The following is an 18135-nucleotide window of genomic DNA, read 5'->3' as shown; positions in this document are numbered from 1 at the left end:
TCTAACTCAACTATTTATAATTTTATAAGTTTTCTGAATAAATATATGATTAATGACAACATAATTTTATTTTTAACGGGTAGAAAGTTAATTACTGTTCAAATGTATTTCTATAAAAAAAATTGTAAAAAATGTAATTTAAATGATGGCTTTTGCTTAATTTTATTAGTTAACACGCCTTCTATTTTTTATTCGACCGTTTGTCTGACTTTTTTAATTTGGTGGATATCTTTTACTTTCATGTACTTAATTATTTTAGAAAAGAAAAAAAAAACTTTTTCCGGTAGTATTATATTAAATAATATTGAAAGTATGATTTAAAGTTAGATATAGTGCGTGGGGCCTTTGTATATTTTTTTTCTTTTTGGTTCCTCACTATTCCAAATAGAAAAAGTCTAGGAACAGTAACTAGCAAAAAAGAATGAGTCATTGGATAAAATCTAACATTAATTTCACATCATTAAAAATTTTATTGATGACTATTTAATAGTTATAAATTCCAAAAGTTATTGACCCCTAACATTCTTCATAAAAATATATTTATTTTTATTGACTAATTAAATTAGCAAAATAATTCTCAAAGATATATACACACATATCATTTTAATCTCTAGAATATTTCTACTATAAATTTATTTTTTGAAACAAATATGCGTGATACTAATTTAGTTTCTGAAAGTTTTATGACATCAATTTTAATTAGTTTCTAAAAGATATATAACATTATTGGAATATATCAAATAAACATACACATGAAAAATATTAAATAGATGTCAGATAATCCTTTTTAAGATTAGCTAAATAATAACGAATGCGATATATATCATTTCTTAAAAACTAAGTTAATATTATAGGAAACATTTCAAGTGCATTGGGAGTACTGGTGCTCCAATTATTTTAATTGTTGATCTGAACTATAAAAAATATATATAATATATATTAATTAAAATCAACGGCTAAAACAACTGGTGCATCGATATTCTTCAGTACATTTAAAATGTTTCCAATATTATAAACCTTTAGAAAATAAATTGCTGTCACATGTATCTTTTAGAAATGAAAATATTTTAGTATTTTTGGCCTATTTTATTTGATGAGTTCAATTCAGCTGTACTTGTGGTTGTGGGCGACACTAAGGCATGGCTTAATTTGGCTTGGTGTCATAGTCAAGATCCCCACCATGGCTTACACATTTATATGCTTCAATAATCCATTATTGTTATTAAAAAATATTACGTGTACATAAAAATTAGTTAATAAATTAATTATCATGTATTTATTTATGTTATATATAAATAAATATATAATTTAATTTATTTTTAATATATATTTTATATTCTAATATATATTTTATACTGATGATTAATTTTATTGTACATCTTTTATTATTGAATTTTATTACAATGTAGGCTCCCCAACACATAAAAGCCTACAAAGGGAAATGAATAAATGCTACGCCTATGAGTTTGAAAAATTCACTTGACAGAGACAAAAAATAAGGCTATGCTTTTACAGCAATCATATAGTATATACTGATGTTTACATACACAAAATCATTGGTCATAATTTATGTTTTGAACTTAAAAAAAAAAAAGCATTTTTCTCAACTAAAAAGTTGTTTTTTTTTAAAACAAAAATAAAAAATGAGATGTTTGTGCAAAAAGTTCAATATAGAATTTATATTTCAGAAATTAATATTTTTCATGTAAAAAATAACTTATATATATATATATATATATATATATATATATATATATATATATATATATATATATATATATATATATATATATATTGGGTAATGATCTATAAATTTGCATTAAAACAAGTTATGGGGTTAGTTGGAGTCTTGAGGTCTTAAACACCTTTTGATATATTTTAAAATTAATGTACAAATACTTTAATTCAAAAACATTCAAATACTACGTTAGGTTTATAATGTATCAAATTATTTCACATCCATCACTAGGAAACTAATAAAAATAGTCAACTTCAGACAATTATTAATTGTTAGACTATGACCTATTTAAGTATTTTTTAAAATTTTTAATTTATAAAAATGTATAATATTAATAATTAGTGTAATTTTTAAAATTAAATTATAATTTTTTAAAAATTTATTTAACTACTTATAAAAAAATTTTAAAAAATATTTTCTCTCATAATAAATTTTTTTATTATATTTTTTTTAAAATAAATACTTTTAAAATTTAAAAACAAAATAAAAAATATTTTATTTATAAATTATTTTTAATATAAGTGTTTATTATTTAAGCTATTTTAAAAAAAAAAACTTAATTTAGTTATTTACTTAAACTGAATTATATATAACCAAACAAATTTATTTATTTATTAAAATAATTATTCGTATAAAATATATATTAAAATATAAATAATACATAAAAATATATAACACAAATATATAATGGATAACTTAGTGTCAGATTTTTTTTAAATCCATCTAATAATTTTGATAATCATGACATGTGAACTTGGTTTAAGAGATCGTCACTAATATTCGAAAGTAATATTGTCGAAAGGATAAAGATTGGGCTCCACGCTTGTTATTGATGGCGATGGCGAAGTGAATCCACTCGCTACCAAAAAGCATGGTTGAGATTGCATGTCCCATGCATATATATATAATTGTTATAATAATTTTTTTGTGCCTATAATAATAATATATTATCGAGTATAATTATTATTAATTAAGGGCTTGTTTGGGTGAGCTTCTAAGAAAAGATCTTTTTTCGAGTTATCTTTTTTTAAAATATCTTATAGAAAAGTAAAAGTAATTTTATGTTTGAATATCTCATGGAAAAAGATCTTTTTATCTATCAATTATGTTTGAATATAACAATATAAAAGTATTTTTTTGTTTATTTATTACATGAAAAATATTTTTTTTAAGAAAAAAATATCTTTTAAAAAAATATATAAATTACAGCTTGTTAAAAAAGATGTTTTTCTGATTTTTCTAGTGCTTTTACTTTTACTACTCGAAATTTTCCAAACAAGCTAAAAAATAAAAAGGGTAAAGTATATTTTTTGTCCCTGAAGTTTGGGAAAAGTTTTAAAAATATCCCTAAGTTTTATTTTGTTTCAATTTTGTCCCAGAAGTTTTTGATTTGCATCAAATATACTCTCGACGGCTAAATTTTCATAAAATTTAAGACCAATCTAACAATAGTGCATGAAAATTATGCTTGATTTGCTTGTGTTGAGGGTTGTTCTTATGAAATTGTTGTTGAATTGGTCTTAAATTTTTTGAAAAATTAGTCGTCAAGGATACATTTGATGCAAATCGAAAACTTTTGGGACAAAATTGAAACAAAATAAAATTTAGGGGTATTTTTAAAACTTTTGTCAAACTTCAGAGACAAAAAGTATACTTTACCCAAATAAAAAAATATATTTTTTCATTGAAAAAAGATCTTTTTTTATCAGAATAATGGCGTCCAAACAAGTACTAAGAGCACAATATTGTTAACACTAAGGAAGTTAAAATTAGGGGTGCACATGGTTCAGTTTGGTTTGAAGATTTGGACCGACTTTGAATATGAAGATTTGGACCGACTTTGAATATTTTAGAGACTAATTTGGTATAATTTTACTAGGTCTAGAATCAGGTAAGAGACTCAAAAATAGACTCAATCATTATTTCGGTCTGGATCCGGGTCAAAGCGAATACGGCTTCACTCGATCTACGTGCACCCTAAAAGAACTAAAAAAGATATATATGTCTTAAATTAATTTCAATATGTTATATTAATTATTGTTTTATTTTTAATCACACTTGTTGAATTAGAAAATAGATCAAAGAAGTATCAAATTAGAATTTATGGACAAATTTAAGTTTAAATATAGATATCAATTTTTCGGTAACAAGTTTCTTCTTTATAAATAAGTGCATCATAAATAAATTTTTTTATAAATTATTATTAAAGTTTTAAAAATCCCATTTTCATTCGTCTTAGACTCGATATAGTTGTGTTCTGAAAATATTTAGGTTTCATCGAGTTTAGGGTTGAGTTATAATCTAAAAAATAGACCCAATATATATTTAAAATTGAATCTAGATCAGGACAAACTCGATTTCATCCTACCCGTAAACACTCCTAATCAAAATCACTTTCTTCTTGGATTAGAATTACTCTAATATAATATTGTGAGCTAATATATTGTTTGTATCAAACTAATTTACAAAAATATATTTAATTATCCTATAGTTAAGTTAAGTTTTTGACTTTTCCATGCACCTTTAATTAGTACTAGTGGATTGAAGTCAATATTGTGATAAGTAGTTTATTACTCTTTAACTAAAAATGAAGAATTACTTTAGCTTTGTTATAAAATAACATCCATTATTAAAAAAAATGATAAACATAAATTATATTTAAATCAACTAAAATTTTTTATGTACACAAATTAAAAAATAATTATGTTATATGTATATTAAAATCAATCATTAAAATTAATTATTAGTATAAAATATATATTAAAATATAAATATATATTAAAAATAAATTAAACTATACATATATTTATATATGAATATATTGATGATTAATTTTATATGCAAATAGCATTTTTGATTTACAAATAACAAATATTTTAATACTACGACAAAACCTAGAACTTAGAAGCAAGTAATATTTTTTTAAAAAAATTGGTTCTAAAATAACATCTCTACCATGAAATAGATCTATTTTTAATTTTATCGAAGAACGTAAAATACACTGTGCATAGTACATAAAAGTGATAATACTGATTTGGTAAGATATATTTATTCATTGATGTGTCGTTTGTTTAATCTATTTGCAATAATTTTTTGTTTACAAAAACTATGGGTACAAGTTTTGATCTTATAGTCTTATAGGTATTCACATGAAAATATTTGGTGAAAATTTGCATGTAATTGTGTGTATAAAGTTAATAATTAATAATTTAATTAAATATATTAAATTATTTAATAATTATTAATTTTATATGAAATTAATTATATGTAAATTTTTATTAAAATATTTTTATAAAAGTATTATGTTTATACTAAAATAGTTATTATATATTTATTATAAATATATATTATTCTACTTATTTATAATATATATTTTATATAAATAATTAATTTATGGTACGGAGTGTTGGATGGTTAAAGGGGAGTACGAATTGAGTGTGGCAGAAATGAAGATGTTGAGATGGATGAGTGGCCATACGCGATTAGATAAAATAAGGAAAAAAAGATATAAGGAAGAGAGTTGGAGTAGCACCCATTGTGAAAAAGATGGTAGAATCGCGTCTCAGGTGGTTTAGACATGTGAGAAGAAGACCGACAAACGATTTTTCTATAAATATAATACATGACAGAGCTCAATAACATTGTTTGATTGATATAACCGACCCACCTAGTAGGACAAAACTTTTTTGTTGTTTGTTGTTGTATATAAATAATTAATTTAATAATTAATTTTTATATATACATAATATAATTAATATTTTTATATAAATAATTATTTTTTTCATAAAGCATATCAAAAAATACGTGTGAAATTTAAGTACGATGTTAGAGGAATTTTATCTTTTATTCAATAATATAGTTATTTTTGCTATATAAAAATTTATAATTAAATATACGTATAAAATTATTTTATAATAGCAATGCATTAAAATTAAGTTTATATATATACACATATTCAAGAATTAAACTATTAATTGATGTTTCAACAATTCTAATAACTTTATTTTAAGCACTAAAAATGTGTATATATTAAATTTTCTTTATGACCAAAAGGAGTCAATCCTTTTGTTCGGTCACCACATGACACCACCGTTCACCAGATCCGATATTATAAAACTTTTTCTTGACTCTTGATATTTCGCGATAAGATAACTATGCATATGAAACCGCGAGAAATTCCAGCACATGAGATTTGAAAAGATAAGGTGAGGTCCATAATTTGCTTTTCAATCTCTTTTTCGTAGAATGATTCCTCTCTATTATCTCAACATTTTTCTTCTCTCTCTCCAATTATATATTCATTCAAGATTTTAATTTATAAAAGATATTTCACAGGAGTGGGAAAGTACACCTCATTTAGGAATTTTATTTCAACTATACAAAAACATTTAATATTCGTCCCGTAATTTATTTTTATAATAGTCTCTAAAAAAATTATTAGTCATATTAGTATTTAAAATATATAATATAAATTAAATCAATTTTTTTATTAATTAGATGATAATATATTACATTAATTATTATATAATATAATAATATAACAAATTAATATCACACATTACAAAATTTATAACACATAATATTAATTTATCAACTAATTATTTTATGACACATAATATTAACATATCATGTTTTCATACTATACAGTACTTAATATAACATGTTATCATCCAATTGATAGAACAATCTATTTGACTAATGGTAAATGGCCTGCAAGTTTTTTTGGTTTGGCTAATAATTCACCAGCAATATTTTAAGTGTAAACTAAAAATATATTATTAAATTATTATACTAAAAAAAATTAGGTTAACAGCTAATTATATTAGCTTTTCAACATTCATCATTTGAAAATTAACAATACTATAAATATATAAAAAAAATCATCAAACCAATTATTTATATAGAATAATATAAAAATAATAAATATATATATTAAAAATAAATTAAATAATATATATTTATACATCGATAATACTACATAACTAAATTATTTTACTAATTAACCAAGTTTAAGTAAGTCAGTCTAATAAACTCATTGACATAAAAAAAGCTAATTAAAAGAAAAGAGGAAAGATGCATAAAAAAAATTAGTTAAATTTAATTACAAAAATAATTTATTCACTCAATATTTTTTTTATCTAAATATATAATAATTAATTTAATAACTAATTTTTAATAAATTATTTGTCCATATTCTTTTTTTGGCCTTTTTTTTCTCTCTAAATTATCCTACTTTTAAAAGTACTATATACACATTAAAAAATTATTTACCACATCAATTGACTAAAACAAATAAAGTAAGTTATACTCCCCGGATGAGGTATGAAAAGTTGGAAACAAATATCAATCTATCATTCATACATAAAATCATAAAATTAGGTTTAAATATTAAATATTATATTATCACTTATTATAAGATATATGATACAAAATTAATACTAAAAAAGTATGATATCTGAATCTAAATCTATTTTTTTATAGATTATTTATTTTTATTGACATCAAAATAGTATAAATTATTTTTAATATGAAAATTAAGATGATATTTTAGCTGAATATTAATATTTAAATTGTATTATAGTATTGTATAAATTATTCAACATGTAAATATTGTCACGTATTCAACACGCCTCTCGTGTATTGGTCAAAATGTTGTCACACGTTTAACATTGAATAAAATATCGTTTTTGTCCTCAACGTTTGGGGTAAGTCTTATTTGTGTCCCTAACGTTTAAATCGTCCTATTTGTATCCTTAACGTTTATAAAAGTGATTCAATATTATCCTACTATCAATTAAATTAACAAATCAGATTATATTTTTCAATTATTCTCACTTGGATGTATTCATTCTCAATTAGGTCTCACTTGGATGTATTCCATTTAATATTATACCCACTATTTCTGTTTAGATTCAATTATATCCATAGAAAAGTGAATTATGTAATTGTTGTAGGAATTAGTTTCAACATTTAATGAGTTAGTTTTCGAAGTAGATCATCAATTCTATCCCAGATATTTGTATTCTAACTTCAAGAAGAGATTTTTAAAACTCAAACTAAAGCACTCATGATGTGTAATTGATGGCAGGATAACATTGAATCACTTTTACAAACGTTAGAGATACAAATAGGACGATTTAAACGTTAGGGACACAAATAGGATTTACCCTAAACGTTGGGGACAAAAACGATACGTTACTCTTCAACATTCCTCTACGTGTTGTAACACGCTCCTCACGTATTAATTTCTTATCTACAAAATTCACCTATTTATAATTACACCAAATAATTCTATTTTCAATAAAAACATCAAATATTTTTTCTGAACGAAATTAATTTTGTATTTTCGGTGGAAAAAAAAAAGAAATGAAAAAAAAAAAAAAAACATGTACAGACCGAGACTGACTTCGACTATCAAAAGTACATCTCTTGATGCAATGTTCATATTTTGTGGCTGCCATTTTCATGTGCAGTGCCTCGTGTGTCTTTTTGAGTGGATATAATTTAAAATTTTAATTTGTCTTGTAACCAAAAAAATAAAAATTTTAATTTGTCATATTATATATTATATAATTTCTTAAGTTATTCGATTTTATTTTTTAATACACCATTCAATTTTCAATAATTATATATATTTTTGGCAGCTGTCGTCACATTATTTTTCATTAGTTTAATATTTTATATAAAAAAATAAATTTTAATTTATCATATATATCCGTGATATTTTTGTCTGTAAAATTAAATTAACTTAGTATTTGACTATAATATTTTTTTTGTGTGACTATTTGACCGCAATATATACTAAATTGAAAATGTTTTTTCACACTCAATATTTAACCATATTATAATTACACTTTAAATCAATGTCGGAGTCACATATATTTGGAGGACCAAAATAATATCATCGTATACCCTCTTAAAGAATAGTAAACAAAAAAAAAACGTTGATATTATGTATACTTTTTAAGAATTATACATATATAAATTGATGGAAAAAATATTGTAATTATTAAATTGATTTTATATGCATCTTTAAGGAGCTAAGTTATTATTTAGGTGAAAAATCAGGTGCAGTCGACTTCACGTGAAGTTGATAGCTGAGTGTTATTAGATGAAAATTTAGTCAAATCAGTCAAATCATCTAACATCTCTCAGTTATCAACTTCACATAAAGTCGACTGCATCTGAATTTCTACCTATTATTTATTCATTGTATCTTTTGCCATGTGTAATTATTTTTTCACTTAAATTTTAAAGTTTCAAGTATTTATCGTCATGTCGCATATTCTTTGTCCCATTATACCCTCACATTGGGACAGGTAAATGTCGTAATCAACCTTGACCTTGTTACCATGTATGAGTAAAAGTTGAAAGACATTGATATAAATCACTTAGAAATAACTTATGTTAAGTGCTGAAACCAGAACTGGTAAATTGTATAAAATATATGTATAATTCATATGCATTGTTATTTCAAATAGTCGCATGAATTTATTTATTTAGAACTTCCGTGAGGGCATGTTTGGCTTTTGATTTATTCCTTATATTAATTTCTTATATATATGTTTCGTTTTAGAACTCCGTAAATAAAACAATAATATCATTAAAAAATATGATATTTGTAATTATTAAAAAATAAAAAAATAAAAAATAAATCCCTAGAGTTATTTCGTAAACAAGCATTTACACATTGTATAGAAAGAAAGAAAATATGAAGAAAGCAAATGGATGAAAATATGAGTTTTTTATTGTTTGAATGAAAAAAAAATGAAAAAAAAAATGTAGGATCTATTTTTTTTTCTTCAAAGATGAGATAAAAATGAAAAAAAAAATACAAATAAGGATAAAATGATTAATTCATTATTTGATATAAAAAATAAAAGAAATAAAGTGTTAGGACTTTTTATTTTATTTTTTTTCTTCTCATTTTATTTTCTGTTTTCTATTATCTATTCAAATAAAGTGTTAGGATTTTTTGGTAATTTCATTTCAAATAAATAAATCACATAGAAAAAATAAAAAAAAATTGAAAGAAAATATAGCATAACTTTTGTTTATTTATTTATTTATAAAAAAGTTGATAAGAATAGGCCTTAATTTAACTGAATATATATAGTCACCAAAATATAATAAACCGTTACTAAGTAGTAGGTACCAATCTATTGCTGTCTGTCATGAAACTATTTTTTTTTTTTTATAGAAGAAGACATTATTAATTGTTATATTTTTAATAATTTTTTTAAATAATTTTTTTAGATTTATTTAATTTTTGTGTAATTTTTAATTTAATTTTATTTGTTTTTTATTTGTTTTTATTTTTGAGTTCATTAAAAATCGAGTTTTAGACTTTTTAATTCAAATACAAAATTTTAATATTATATCATAAAATCAGATCTTCTAAAAATTTAAATTAATAAAAATAACATAAATATATCAAAATTGCTCGAAGAAGTAAAGAGAAAGAAAAAGATGAAGGTGGCACAAAGCAAAAGTTAGAAACTTTTATAGCCATCTATTATTTGAACAACTATATATAATATAATGTTCGTGATTTGCTCTCTTACAAATAAACTTTACCATAAAAAGTATACGTTAATAATTATTAACAATATCATTTCTTACGCTTAGACGATTATAATATATGATTGATTGGTTGTTTGGTGTAAAGATCTTTTCAATCACAATGCCAATGAAATCTAGTTAGTTCATACAAATATATTTTTTTGTAGTATTATTATAATTTTGTAACACGTTACTTAGTTCTCATTTAATATATGGAAATGAACAAGGTATATAGGTTAATCGATTTTATATATGTCTCTGTTGGATGGACCACACCACACACCAACATACACCACTCAACGTTATAATTCACTTAATAACTATTGCCATCTGTGTCGTCCGTACAATAATGGCGTCGCCACTACCGTTTGATAAGTCAACTAATTCCGCCACGAAAACGATTACATACAAAGTACTCAAAGCAGTAATTAAGCTAGCTTTGTTTTGAGATACTGAAACAGATACTGAAAGACTGAGACTCAGTATTATGTTTGTTGGTTTAGATATTAGTACTAAAATTTCTGTCTTTGTCTCTAAAATTTCAGTATTTCAGTAACTCTAAAATATAGAGACACAGAGGACTAAAATTTTTAGAGATGAAAACTGAAACTTTAATAATATTTTATACTTAAAATACTCTCATTTCAATTAATTAATTCTAATTTTATCCATTGTGCAAATCAAATTAGAATTTCATTCTTGCTTCAATTTCTGTCTCACATTTTGCACCAAACAGAATACTGAGATTTATTTCAATCTCAGTCTCGGTCTTTCCGTCTCGATCTCTCCACCAAACGCTACCTAAGAACTTAACTATACTAGTCATTATTTATTATTATTATTATTATTATTTGTTAAAAAGAAATTCACACTACTATCGTAGAGAATATATATATATATATATATTTTAATTTTTTATAGTATTTTCTGATCCGATAGATTATGCTTAAGTTATCGCGAAAATAAATTTTATTTAAAAGTTTAATATTAGCAATAAATTTTTGTGTGTATAGAATAAAATTTAAAAATATAATTTTAAGTGTTTAACATATACGTAAAAAACAACTAAACATACAATTTAAAAAGGTAAAAATCAAATACTTAGTCACTTCTAAGTATGAATTATTCTACTATCACACATTGACACATATAGATGAGAATCTGTGTCTTTTATCAATAAAGACTAGAGAGTAAAATTCTATGTGATAATAGATATTGAAATAATATTTATATTAGTATCTGAAGTTACACTTATGCATTAATTTGGTATTTAAAGTTTTAATTTGTTTAATTTAGTATTCATAATTCTTGTTAATTTCTAACTTTATTTATATTATAGAATTATTAACAGCGTGTTAAAAATTTAAAATAGACTGACGGTTACTTTGCTAAATTTTATAATAGTTATTTAAAGTGACAATTAAAACTTTTTTACCTCAATTTATTTTTTAAAAGTATTTAAAATTTTAATCCTAATTTTACTTACGAATTTTAAAAACTTCTTTAAGAGTAAACTAAGGTGAAAAATTTAGAAAAATCCAAAATAATCCCTGACAATTACCTCAAAAAACAATGAGATCCTTGATAAAAAAATCCAACCCGACTTCTGACAATTACTTCGAAAGGACAACGAGGCCCTTGTGTCAAAAAAAAGTCAATGTAGTTTTTTTGACACAGAAACTAATCAGTAAAAAAAAAAGATCGGAAGACAGATTGAGTGTTTTTTTTGGAGTCTCGTTATCCTTTTGAAGTAATTGTCAGAGACCGAATGGGTATTCACTCTAAAAAAATTCAATCACCACGTTCGAGAAGTCCAACATAGCATTTGTCAGTCTATCTCAGTATGTTATTAATGACTGTGTGATGAAAATAAAATTAAAAACTAACATGAATCACAAATACTAAGTTAGAGGACTAAATTAAGTTGATTGAAAATTTGAGAAATAAATTAAAGCTGAACCATAATTTCAAAGACCACTTTTAGGAGTTAAAACCTATTTTGGGCCCTGAAATTTTCGACCAGCCTCAATTTCGACCCCCAAATTTATAGTTATCCAATTAACACCATTAAATATTAGATTGTGTTCCACGTTTGTCCCTGTAACTATCTCCATTAACGGAGATCTGATATGGCACGTTAAATTGACAGAATGTGTATTCACGTGGCACCCAACTTGCTAGAATGGATGTGTGATGAGTAAATGATGTGGCAAAAGTTGAATGAACTCAAATTCTCCAACAAAGTCTTGAACATATTGGGAAAAGCGGACTGCAAATTGAGTTCATTCAACTTTTGTCACGTCATTCACTTATTAGTTATTACACATCTATTCTAGCAAGTTGGGTGCCACGTAGATACATACTCTGTCAACTTAAAGTGTCACATCAAATCTCTGTTAACGGAGATAGCTACAGGGACAAACGTGGGGCACAATCCAATATTTGGGGTGTTAATTGGGTAACTATAAATTTAGAGGTCGAAATTAAGGCCGATCAAAAATTTTAAGGGCCAAAATGAGTTTCAACTCCTACTTTTGGTATTAATTCAATTTTTATTTATCAATCTATAATTCTATTTTTTGTTCCAAAAACTATTGATATTTTAAAACATTTTTTGCATTAGAAATCAATTCAATAGTATTCCGTTGAGGTAATCACTTTCGCACATATTTTATGTGTGCAAAGATTGAGAAAGAAGAAATCAGGTGAATCACTCATCTTTTTGCTTTTCTTTTCTTTTTTCTTTTTTTTTTCAACAATCAATGTCTTCTGCATTTTATGTACAGATTCAATATGTACATGAATGCTTTCCTTTTGTTGAAGGAACTTAATAGTGTAATACTCATCAATTTCAGATAGATCTAAATACTTTGTTATTTATAAGATTTCTAAAATTAAAATGCCTATAAGGAATAGCCAGATACAAAGTATATAAAAAGCTACACTTAAGAAAATTTAATAACATAAATACCATTTTTCTAATAAGAAAATGATGGGCCACAATAGAAATTAAGGCCAATCTGAAGTTGTAGTTGGTTTTTTTCCTTGGGCCTTTGATCCCCGTTGCCAAGAAATTAGGATGGCATTTTATTGAGTTCGAAAAAAAACACAAAAAATACACTTGAATTATTTTGATATTGATAAAAATATATTTAAATTTTGTCATTAATAAAAATACTTTTAAATAATTTTAAAACATTTCAAAAATATTTATTATGATAAGAGACTTATTATGTTAACAGAAAGGTATAACCTAATTCTCTCATCAATGTTAAAGTCTCACTTATTATATAAAATTTTTTATTTGTCACATTTTTTTTGGTTAACATAAAACTCTTAATTTAAAAATATTTTTATTTATAATAAAATTTAAGATATTTTTATCAATGAGAAAATAATTTGGAGAATTTTTAGTGTTTACACATTGGATATAGACCAATTCTCCCGTGCTTTTCACTTTGGTGTCGAAATTGCCGAAATTACTTTTTATAGTAAATTTTAAATATTAAAAAATTATTTATTTTTATATTTTTTAATTTAAATATTAATTTTTATTTTTTTTTAATAAGTTAGGCAAGTGTATATAGGCACCGTAGCATACATCTTGGATATATTTTATGGTTATTATTATATGTTAATTATTAAAGTCGTTGGTCCTGACTCACTGATTATTTCACAGAATGATAGATATTGAGTTCATACCCATTATCTTTCTTGTTGATGTTGAGCTTCCTGCTTCCATACATGTCAACATCACTTCAAACTTTGACACTGTTCCCATTACATTTTCCCCTTTTTTTTTTTTAATCTTGCGTAGAATAAAAGAAAAACTAAAATAAAATCCCTGTTACATCACAGCTTTATCACATCATATCTTAGAAAACAATAAAGGGAATCTATCAGTCAATTACATCAGAATATTGTATACATTTTTTTTTCTCCCTAATATTTAAGATGATTATTACAGTATTAAAATTTTATGTCTAATTTATCAAAAAAATATTTGATTTAAAAATATAAAAATAAATAATTTTTAAATATTTAATATTTATTTTTTAAAAATAAATTGGACAAATTCAGCGTAAAAATGAAAGGGACCAAATAATTGACCAATATTTAATTTGTAAGTGGATGTTGAAAAACAGTTCAAACTTCTGAATGTGGCTCTAGTTTTGGTAAAGATTTAAATAGTACAGATATTACAGATTAGTCATTTGTGGTCCTTTGGAGCGCCACGTTTGGATGCTAGCGGGGGCCACAGTTGTCGGCAGCCACTTAACTTGTTGAATAGAGAAAATGGATCAGTGAACCATTGATTAAAAATTCAACATAATGATAAAAAATTCCTCTCAATTTCTTTTTGAAATATTAAGCTATATTATATATATAGTTTTAATTAAATTTTTTATAAGAGGAGACATACTTTATAATATCAACAAAAATAACAAAATCTTATCTTGGGATCGACTACATGAATCAAATGACGTTATGACATTTTATTATTTGATCACTTTATATATAGTCTTTTTAAATTTTTTTTTACCATTGGCTACTTATTCATATTCTATCTCATCCATCCTTCTCTTCAACTGCTATGATGATCTTCTTTTCACATTTTTTTCTAATGGGTAAAGTATATTTTTTGTTCCTAAAATTTGATAAAAATTTAAAAAATATCCCTAAGTTTTATTGTTTCAATTTTGTTCTAGAAGTTTTCGATTTGCATCAAATATATCCCTAACGGATAATTTTTTAAAAAATTTAAGACCATTCAACAACAATTTCATAAAAACAACCCTCAACACAAACAAATCAAGCATAATTTTCATGCATTATTGTTAAATTGGTCTTAAATTTTTTGAAAATTTAGCCGTCGAAGATATATTTGATACAAATCGAAAACTTTTGGGACAAAATTGAAATAAAATAAAACTTAGGAATATTTTTAAAATTTTTACCAAATTTTAGGAATAAAAAATATAGTTTACCTTTTTCTAATTTATAATATGAATTGATTATGCCGGACTCAAAAGTCAAAATTGACTAAAAATTTAAGGATTTTGTTTGTGGACATTAAGATATAAGGATCTTGTGATGTAGATTTGATTTGGGCTGTGGACTAGAGCTGAAGAAGCCCATTAGGCCCAACTAATAAGGAAAGGACCCATTCGCCATTTCTTCATTTAGGTGAAACCCCCCACTACAACACTTGATCACTTCCTTTCATTTTTTTGTCTATTTGATAGAGTGTAGAGTTTAGACTCCACTAATTTGTTTGGTTTCTTAGAATTCCGAAGATAAATAAATAACAACAAACATATCCTATTAAGACATACAAAAAATTGTAACAATTTGTGTGCTTACGGATTAACTCGAGAGTTTGATAATCTTACATTTGATTCATGCTAATGCTAGACCAAAGTATACTTTTTGAAGTGCTACATTTAAAAGCTTCTTTGGGAATTTTAAATAATGGATTAAGGTTTGCATCCTAAGGTGTTAACTAAACACTTTATAATATTTCTATAAGCTCAATTATTGTGTCCACAAAGAAATTAAACACACCCTTACCAACCAAATGCAATGAACTAATAATTATTTTCTCTTAATTAAATATGACTCAAACCATAACTACTACTAGAGATTCACATTTCATCAACACTACTCAAAAGTCTTGCTTTTACTTTTATGATTATGGCAGAGGAAACCACCAATTTCATTTGCTTACGCAACTTGCATTGTGCATAAATGATACCTACCTCACTGTAGTAACTAGCTACTTTCTCATTATTATTAGCTTCATGGTTAGACATGAAATTCATGTTATTACTTACCGTTTATATAATTATATCCTTGACTTCCATTAATTAGTATTTGTATCTACTAATATGTGATGTAGTCATAGTAGTTAGAATGTTAATCAAGTTGAGTTTGGTTTACTGGTTAGTTCACTAATTCATTTAAATAAGTGTCGATGGTTTAAATTCTGCTTTATGCATGCATCAACTCATTGGCCAGCGACAAATCCTTAATAGAGCTCAATACCACGAGTCCGCGACAAATTAGTCTTTGGCCTATCGGATTGAAGGATACTATGGAAAACAAAAAAAGAATAATAATTAGAATTTTGATTTTAACTCTTAAAATTTTTTCGATATTACAATTTTAAATGAGTCAATTAATTTTACGAAATTTATACTAAGTCTAACAATTTTATAATTTAAGGTAAAGTATATATTTTTATCCCTGAAATTTGACAAAAGTTTCAAAAATATTCCTAAGTTTTATTTTGTTTTAATTTTGTCCGAGAAGTTTTCGATTTGCATCAAATATACCCCTGACGGCTAATTTTTTAAAAAATTTAAGATCGATTCAACAACAATTTCATAAGATAACAACCCCTCAACACAAGCAAATCAAGCATAATTTTCATGTATTATTGTTTTATTGCTCTTGAATTTTTTGAAAATTTAGCCTCTAAAGGTATATTTGATGCAAATCGAAAACTTTTAGGACAAAATTAAAACAAAATAAAATTTAAGGAGTATTTTTAAAACTTTTATTAAACTTTAGAGATAAAAAATATACTTTACCCTATAATTTAAATCTTGTTAAAATTTGATGTTCTACCTACTTAATTTATTTTTTCGATTTCACGTAAAATTTCAATTTCAATTTTCTCTACCTTGTATGTAATGTTATGAGATCTATACGCTTTGATTAAGCCAAGTGTGATACATATCATTAAATTATTACAAACACTTTTTACTCATGTTTGCATCCAAGTTTTCAAATAAATCTAGATTCAATAAAACTGACATAATTCAAGGAACATATATAACTACTTGTAAGTTAGAAGCATAGAAATTGTCACAAAACCTAGAAAGTTAAAATGTGTGACAAGCATAATCATTATAATCTGTAATTAAATTCACATGGGAATAGTGATCTAATCTTTCAAAATTTGTCCGTGAACCTTTATATAATTATTGTTCCAAATTCTAATTGGAGCATGTGAAGGTAAGGGATGGAAGATTGTGACAAGCCATAGGGACAAAGTGACCTGTCATATGTATGTTGCTGAAACAAGTTTTGGATTACATTTTGTTCTTATTTTCAGCTTCACTTGTTAATGTGTAGGAAGCAGCATTAACACGTGTCAAGTTTTTAAAATAAAATAAATGATGATTTTCAGGGGAACCTCATCTCACGGAAATAGTAAGTCATTGTTGACCATAATACTCTTATCTAATAGAAATATATCATAATTAATACAATAGATACAATAATAATCTTACTTTCAAAACTAGAGTCTATTTTTCAAGATTTAAAGCTTGATCTCTAAGTTAGAAGGTGACCATTATAGAGAGGTAATATAGACATATTTAGAGAAGATATATGGAGGCTCAAGTAGTTAAAAAAAGTAGAGGGAGAATAATTCTATAATTAGAGATGGTGAAAGACAAAAAAACAAAAAACTTGAAAGAAAATTGTTAACAATTTTGACTATAAAACCATTTTAGCATAATATGATGTATAATAAGATACTATGATATTTATTCTGTTTAGTCGATCTTATCTAGTAACAAAAAAAAAAAAAAAAAAGGTTCAGCTGCTCTTATAGTTAAGTTTCGTCCTAAATATACCCAATCATAAGTTTTGGAATTAGGGATGACAATGGTCTTCATCATTTCTTTCCTATTTCTATTTCTGTTTAGTAAAATGCTATGATGGATAGTAACTGATACGGACATGGGACACGTGAATTTTAAAATTTTACATGACACGGGGATACGTATACATATAAAATATAAAATATTTTTTAGATAAATCGT

The sequence above is a fragment of the Arachis hypogaea genome, chromosome 19 (assembly GCF_003086295.3).
Source record: "Arachis hypogaea cultivar Tifrunner chromosome 19, arahy.Tifrunner.gnm2.J5K5, whole genome shotgun sequence".
Classification (NCBI taxonomy): Eukaryota; Viridiplantae; Streptophyta; class Magnoliopsida; order Fabales; family Fabaceae; genus Arachis; species Arachis hypogaea.
The sequence above is the reverse complement of the archived record's forward strand: the minus strand, read 5'-3'. Positions refer to the sequence as shown.